Source organism: Larus michahellis, chromosome 5, assembly GCF_964199755.1.
Source record: "Larus michahellis chromosome 5, bLarMic1.1, whole genome shotgun sequence".
Taxonomy (NCBI): Eukaryota; Metazoa; Chordata; class Aves; order Charadriiformes; family Laridae; genus Larus; species Larus michahellis.
In genome coordinates this window covers 70,257,896-70,266,057 of record NC_133900.1, presented here as the reverse complement: position 1 = coordinate 70,266,057, position 8,162 = coordinate 70,257,896, and positions in this window count along the sequence as shown.

The following is an 8,162-nucleotide window of genomic DNA, read 5'->3' as shown; positions in this document are numbered from 1 at the left end:
AACGCGCCGGGCTTTCTGATTTAAAAATGACTCCTCCCTCTGCAAATGTTTGAACCTGATCCCACCTTTTGTAGTATGTTTTCTCTGTCATCATACTTCAACAAGTTTGACTGCATTTAACAAACAGTTTGGGAATATCTGAAATCATACATTTTAATGAATATATTGCTCAGCCCTGCCCTCCCCGCCCCCATCACCCTCGCCAAAAGGAACGAACTTGCTAAGACTTGATATGGATGGGCATGTCCTAACCAAAAAAAAATAAATTCAACTGCAAGTTGTTTTTCATATTAATTTAATTATCACACACCTATTAAAATCCGTAAAAGTTACTTATCTCGAATCCTGTGGCAAGGGTAGGTGAGACAGCAGAGTAACCGGGACAATTAACAAGACCCTGTGCTCCTCACAAAGCACAGAAGATGAGCAGCTCCTTTATCTACTGCCGTTCGAGAACACGACATACTTGTTTCTTCAAAAAAAAAAAAAAAGCACGCTGCCTTCTGGTAACAAAATGATTGTTTAAGCGGAATCTGTATCGAAGTTCACCACCACAGTTTTTGAAAGTATGACACTAAAGATAGGTGAGCTCTACAAGGGTCTTAATTGAACCAGGGCAGGCCCAGGTTTGTGACATTCAGCGAAAGGCACCAGATCTTTCCTAACGCCACAAGATCCTCTTCAAAAAACAGCACCAGAGTCCGTTTTGTTTGTGAGCCCTCTTTTCCCCCAGAGTGACTCTCAGCATTCCTGCCGGCCTTTGGCACTAGTTGTTTTCTGATTACACTTTTTTTTCTATCCTCACTGAAAATTCTAATTAATGGAAAGCAAAGAAAATAGAAGATTAGTCTATAGATAATACATTGTTTTTGGAAAAAAATGGGACTTCTCAGAATTGCATGTTTTACCTTTATAAAGCTGTCAGAAACAGTGACTGTTCATGAGCTGTTAAACCAAATAATGTTCTGACTTAATCACACTTCAGATCTCAGCTTTGTCCTGACGTGAAAGAGAAAAATCTGTCAAAAGCTCATTAAGTCCTCATAGTCAGGGGACATTATTTTCTGACCAGCTCTAGGAATCTGTTCCTTCCATTGAGCAGCTTTCCCTAGACTCTCAGCCACCTGCCTCTCCCTACCCCTACCCATCCCTTGATTCCTCTCAATCTTCAAAACCGAATAACTCCTGAATCAACTGTGCTTCAGATCCACATTCCCAGGCAGTTGATCCAACAAGGTCTTGTCAGTGCAGTGAAAACTTTGGGCATCAGAAATCAGCCAGGATTTCAGCAGCCCTTCTCATTGCAGTCCTTGTCAATAAACTATTCTGCCTCTTCCAGAGAAAAAGAGTTACTGCAAGATGCTGCCTTGGTCTGAAGATTACTGCACAGCTGGGCTTCCAGAAGGCACGACATGGAAATTCCCATGCAGAAATTCCCAATACTCATATTATTTTAGGAAATCCCAAATGTTTTCTGCCAGAAAAGAACCAAAATAACACCTAGCATGTTACATTTAATAAGCATCCACACAAGCACGTCCACTGTATATCTTACCGTATTCCAGCTTTTACATCTTTCTAACTGTTTTTGTGTACAACTGCTTTTAAGTGTTCTCTGGCTCTAAATGATTGGTGACCTACCAGGGATTATACATATAAACAGAAATGCTGTTGTGAATACAATGGACTGGAATTCAAATCAAATCTTTTCCCTCTCCCTACAGCTTTTCAGTCTGTGTGTGGCTTCTTATCTGAAGAGTTTCGTATAAAAAGCGGTGGAAATAAACAGGTCTAACAAGATTTGAAGTTTATCTCCACAGATCTGTTCTTGACTGAGTTTTAAACTGAACTCCTTGCATGCAAACCAGGCGAGTCATATTTGCATAAAGCAGAGTGTGCTTCTGAAATCTTGGAGGAAATAACGGCCATCCTTTACATACTCAGATTTAAATTGTAATTTAGTGGTTACTCACTTGGGTCTGGGCTTTTACCCGCATTATGTATTCATGCTTAAGGATATTAAATGTGGTAGGTAATAGTTGGATCGACCGCCATGAGAAGCCTAACCATGTAAGGCTAATACATCACTTCCCAGATTTTTATCCTATGAAAATGTATGAGGAACTGTTACCACAGTAGTGTGACTTATATTTTTCTTTAATCGTTCCAGTCACAGTATTATTTTGAAGGATGTGCTATTCTACTTGCATGCTGAAATTAAAACAGGACTTTTCCTGAGTAAGTGAGCCTCTAAGCTAATAACTGAAGCACTTCAGCCCATTGCTAGAGGTCTCTTGGAGGTCTACATCCTTTTTTCTTCCAGGAAATTAAGTTCATAATTCCTAGAACTAGATCCTAAATTTTCTGGAAAATATTACTTATGAGTGATTAAGAACTGAGAAAGCAGCTTCTGAGTTGAGGATTGAGGAATCCTCTGAAGTGGCTAGGCAGCATACAGCTACGGGTAAATATTGCCGACAGGCCAGGACCATAAATCTTGAGATGTGAATGCCAAACAGATATGTTTATGCTGCATCTCCTTACTAGTTTACTGGCATTGTATTCCATAACTTAGTTTTTGTTATTAATACAATCTTCATCAGGTTATTTTTTTTTGTGTGTTCCACAATAAACCCACATGTGGCATAATCTGCACAAATTACTGCTATTTGGCTACGGTTTTTACTCTCATGTCAGACCAGTGTGGGAAAAAAAATAATGAAAATGCACTTGGTTTTACATTGGCTCTTTATACATTTTACAAAAACAGAAAAAAACCCCAAACTTTCATGAAATCATAAGGGAGCAAACACATTACTTTTTGAAGAGTCCATGGTAGCAATTTGCCAGTACTAATCACTTATAGGGATTTAACTGCTGTCTCTCATATGGCTCTGGAGGCAGAGGACTGCTTTAGAAGGATTGGTCTATAAAAAAGCCAGAAAATGGGGAGAGCCAAACAGCCCATTTCTACTGAAAAGCAAATCTCTCTGTCACATTTAGGCAAAGTCATTCCTGAATTATTATATGGAAACGATTAATATTTATACTTTACAAAATACTTTGTTACTCTACTTTTTGAATAAATGTAGTACTATCATATTACAGAACAGGCAGTTTGTTATTTATGATCAAATCCCAGAAGCTAGGGAGACTTACTTCAAATCTTATCTGAAGTTTTGAACATTAAAAGTCATTTAAATTGAAAGAAATCCAGCTTTCCGTTATTCTGTTTTCCTAATAGGAACAGGGATAGAGAAGATGCAGATAACGAGTATCTTCAAACTGGCTAGATAAAACAAATAAATAGAATTTGATAAATTAGAATATCCAGGCTTTTTAATTTGTACTAATCTTCTTACCAGCGCTGGGAACTGGGAAACATCTGTATGTACATATATAGCTTTGGGCGTGCAGAGTTGGGAAAGCGCTATTTGTAACAAGGCCATTAATGAAGCCAATTCTTTCATACTTTGTGACTTCACACGATGCTACTGGGCTTTCTTAGTTGTCCACCCACCAGTACTATTGTTGAATTCCCCAATGAGTACTTGCCTAGCTGTGACAAGTTCAAACTCCATCAGATTAATTCATAATAACTTATGAATGGGGAATGGGCATCAGTGGATTTTGGTTTCATTACTGTAGATCTTTGCTTCACTTTTAATTTACCTAAAATAAGCATTATAATATAAAATCTTAATATAGTATTTACACACTGATTTTTACTTACTAATTACTGTGTGAAAAATTCCTTAACAACCGTGCCAGCATAAAACCCAGGAAAAAGCTGCCATCTGTAGGAACTTAGTTTACTTTGTGCTACTTCAGTTTCTGCCTCTACCACGCTCCAAGCAAGCCACCCTATACACTGTATATTCATAATACTGTTCTCCACAACATTCAAAACCACTAGTCTTCTTTCACAACTCCTTTCAGCGTAGGATGGACTTTGCTGTTTCCCTGTAGTCCTCTTGTCAAGCTGCTTTGGTACTTGCTCAAGATCCTCTCTTTTTCCCTACGTTCCAAGAAGCTGATCTAATAACATGCAACTCCTTATATTCCAACGAAACTGAAAGCTGTTGATTAACTTAGGAGGCACCTGAGCTTCCTAGGAGCCATAGCACAGCCTTTAAAGTTTCTCAGGCCTTGAAGGCACATCTCTTTTGACGCTTAGGACCCAGCTAATACCAATCATGCCTAAACCCAACCAGAATCCAGAACATCAACATTCCTCTCCTTCAGTCCCCTGAGGAGACCTCTATCTTTCAGGCATTCTCAGGGAACACTTACTGAGCATCACCAGGATCTGGCGTCTCAGAAAACGTAATAGCAGGCACAGCAGTTTTCAGAATTAAAGCTAATTGCACCACTTCCCTCTGTTTTCCCTAGCATGACTGTTATAATGTTAAGGGCTGGCAACCCGGAGGGACGTGCTAGGCTCCAGTTCTTCTTTTCAATAGATTTTTTTCAATCAACATGTCTTTGCGACAATGTCTATAACCTTACTCCCTTCTTCTCAGGCAAGCAGCTTAACTGCTTGGCTCCAGAATCAAGTCCAGTTGTTGTCTTTTTTTATTCTGTCTGGTCCAAAGAAACAGATTTTATCCTCATCAGTGCGACCCATCACGAACAAAGGGGAGACAGTCCTGACCAAACCAAAAATCTAGTGGTTAAACTATTTCCTTGAAAGGTGCCAGCTGTGACCCTGACCTTGCATAGGTACAAATAAAATTAAAATCGAATTCCTGCTTACAAAGAAAGTCCTGTAGTCTAACCGATTATCGTACTGATTATCGTACTACAGGGGCAGTGTCATGAAACAGAGAGAGAGAGAAAGAGAAGGAGAGGTTGCATCTCGAAAAACACTACCCTTATAGCTTAGTTTCTTTATTGATATTTTCTCAACCTGACAGGCTGAAAAAATGTAAAAATGGGCATTTTTTCAGGTGTAAAGTTTAGAATTTTTGAGAACAACTGGGTTTTCTTTACAACTCTGGTAGGCTTTAGTTTTGTTTTTCCATGAAAGGCGATACCTTTCAGAAATACATTTACTTTCATCACTAGAAACAGCTGCATACTGGGCAAAGTGGAAAGTAATAATTAGGAGTTTAGCTTTTAAATAGTTTGCTGGGACCGTTCCTTACAACTTTTTCTTGACTAAGAGTTTGATGAATACAGCTGCTTTGAAGTAGAGGTATCGTTTCCAAGTTAATATTTCTTTTACACTTCTACATTATTATTTTGCTCATTCTGATCTGTAAAGTAAACCACTGTCAGCCGAGTTACCGCTACCAAAGATGTGCTTCTTTGATGCACGTGAGTGTGTTAAACACTGCTGATATTTGGATGCAGCCTTAAAATGTTTTGGACATATTCTTGCCTTGAAGGTATAGATAATACACACAACAAACTTTTTTAGAAAGAACCCTTAGAAAACAAAGAAGCCCGTGTCTTAACTGTGATTCTAGTAGTAAACAAAACTGAGCAATTAAATGATGTGGAAATATGTATCATTTTAATTTCAAAGGGAATTTCCTGTGTTCAACCTTTACTAGCATTAGTGTTGGTCAGCTTTACACTGAAATATTTGTGTATACATGTAGTAGAGTTTTTATATGTATAATCAGTTGTGCAATTAGCATCCTGCTCAATGATTTTCAAGTTCAATGTATCTTGTTAAGTCATATAAAAGGGCCTGATGAAGTGACACTTCTTGTGTCAAAATTAGACACTTCATTTATTTTGAAGCTTAAGACCACGCTGCTTAAGATGTGAAAGTGATGGGTTCTCTGTCTTCTATTTACTGCTGCCAATGTTTTTTCTTTCTGTAACTTTTACAAATGAGGATGGCTAGTTGTCTGGCCTGTTCTGATATTCCTGCCAATAAAAAATTAAATACTGAAAAAGTCTTCCAATAAAGTCAACAGTGAAACAACAAAGGAAAAATTAGATAAATTAACTAATGGGACGTCCTATGAAGTTAATGTGTGACTGAAATTAAAATAACAGAAAAATACCAAGCAAAATCTACTTGCCTCTTAGTTATAAAGGTTAAGAAAAGATTTCCAGTAAGAGTAGTGAGGACTTCCAAGGGAAATGCAGAAATATATAATAGCACACAGAAAAAGTGTCAAAACCTAAACTCTTCAAAATGCATGCACAAATTAAGTACAAAATAACATAATTAAATGTGGTTTTGAGATGAAGTGTCGAGAATTAGTAGTGGTTAAAGCCAAAGGCAACTTAAAGAAGAAATTTCCTCAACTGCTTTGCATTAGAAAAACTACTTAGAAGTTTCCTAACTCACTGCATTCTCTAGTCATAGGAACAAACTGAAGATACATTTTAGAAATCTTGAGGAAACAACTGACACAGATTGGGTCAATTAAACCTTATTGCAACTTAGTTTTTGAGTCTGTTAAGGAAACTTCACCGTTTCTAGTGTTCTGAATGAGGTTTATTCTCCATAAAAGCTGGCAGGTGGTTTCACAGACCTTCTAGTGGCAAAGCTGGTTTAAGAATTCCCCTGTGCCCAGGGGTGTTTGCTCCAGCAGGTGAAGAAGGGCAGGAAGTTACTGCCTCAGAAATTGTGCCGATTCACTACCTGTGGGCTGTGTTGTAAACCCAGATTGGTTATCTAATATTAAAAAAAAAAAAGTTACAATCTTTCTGAAGTTACAGGGACAACCTGAGATAAAGGGTGCCATAAACAAGCTCTGGAGAGCTTGTTTCACGGAGTCAGATTTGGTTCAGAAATCCTGCTGAATTTTGCAGTTACCTGTGGGTTGGGAATGGCAGTGCTACACTTAACCTAAGAGAAAAGGAAGATTCCCCCTCTTCCTTGAGTCTGTTTTCTTTATGACACTAAGTGCAGTTAACACAGAACCTCACTCTCAAAAAAAGAATAAACCGAAATGTCAGAGACAGAGCAGAGGCAACTCAGGTGAGCAGCGGTACTTTCTGTAGGAAACCTGAGAGGAAGAAAGACTTGCTTCTGTCAAGTGCAAAGAACCCTGTCTCCTCCTGCTTGACTTCCTCCTCTGTTGAAAGGGACAGTTCTGCTCATTCCTTCTTAGTTTTCTTCGTTAATAAATACACAAGTCTCCCACCAATTCTTCAAATAAGAAGAAATCTGAGATTTCATGTTCTTGGTTATCTACTTGACCGAAGGAGGCATTTACAATTACAAACATTATATTCATTTAATTCCTGAACTCCTTCAGGCCGAGCATTTGATTTGATACACAAGTTAAACTTAAAAAAAAAAAAAAAAATCAGCAATCCATACTTATTCTCATTATGTACTCTATTCTGTAGCTTTTGTTTGTTTTTATTCGGCTTAAACATTGTATTTTTATTATCTATGTCATAACTGTTTCTGATGGCTTACATCATCTGTTCTCAGGACTGACGTAGTGCCTTTTGTATTTGGACACTGCTGATGAGCAAATAGCAGACAAATCAGCTAAAGTATTTCAGAATTTGCTTCTATCAGGACTCAACTTTAAAAGGAATTGTAAAATCATGGTACTAATAGATGCTAAAAATGGAGATGTAAACAAGTATTTAAACAATCAATAGTGCTCTGTCACTAGACTCAGAAAATGCTTATTCTCTGGAAAGGCCTTTTTTCCTTGTGCACCAAAGGATAAGAGACAGCTTTTTTACTTTTTGCTTGTCAACAAGTTTATCTCAGATACCAAATCATCCTGATCTTTTCCTACATGTATCTCTGAAAAGAAGAATGTTATAAAAAATAGTGCTTACAGTTGGTACCATAGAGCTGACTGTCAAGCAGACGAAAAGGGTTAAAACTTTGGTTACCTCCAAAGCTGCAGTTTCAAGAGTGCTTTATCTTTTCCAAGTGCACAAAATGGTACTGATACACTATTTTTAAGGACATAATTTTCTGCATATTTTCTTTACCAGAAAAGAAGATTAGGGGGACACATCAGCTGGGCTGATTGTCCCAAATGGGAAGGTGGCAGTCTGGTATACTGAACCTAGCTGCAGATAGCTCTAGTCAGTGGCTGATAAGGATATTTCTGCACGCATTGTTGGTACTAGATGAAAAAATCATTCAAGAGTATGTCTGCCTTTATAATTATTGCAATATTGTTTCTTAAATGAATGGTGTTTTTTGCTTGGATATTTAAATT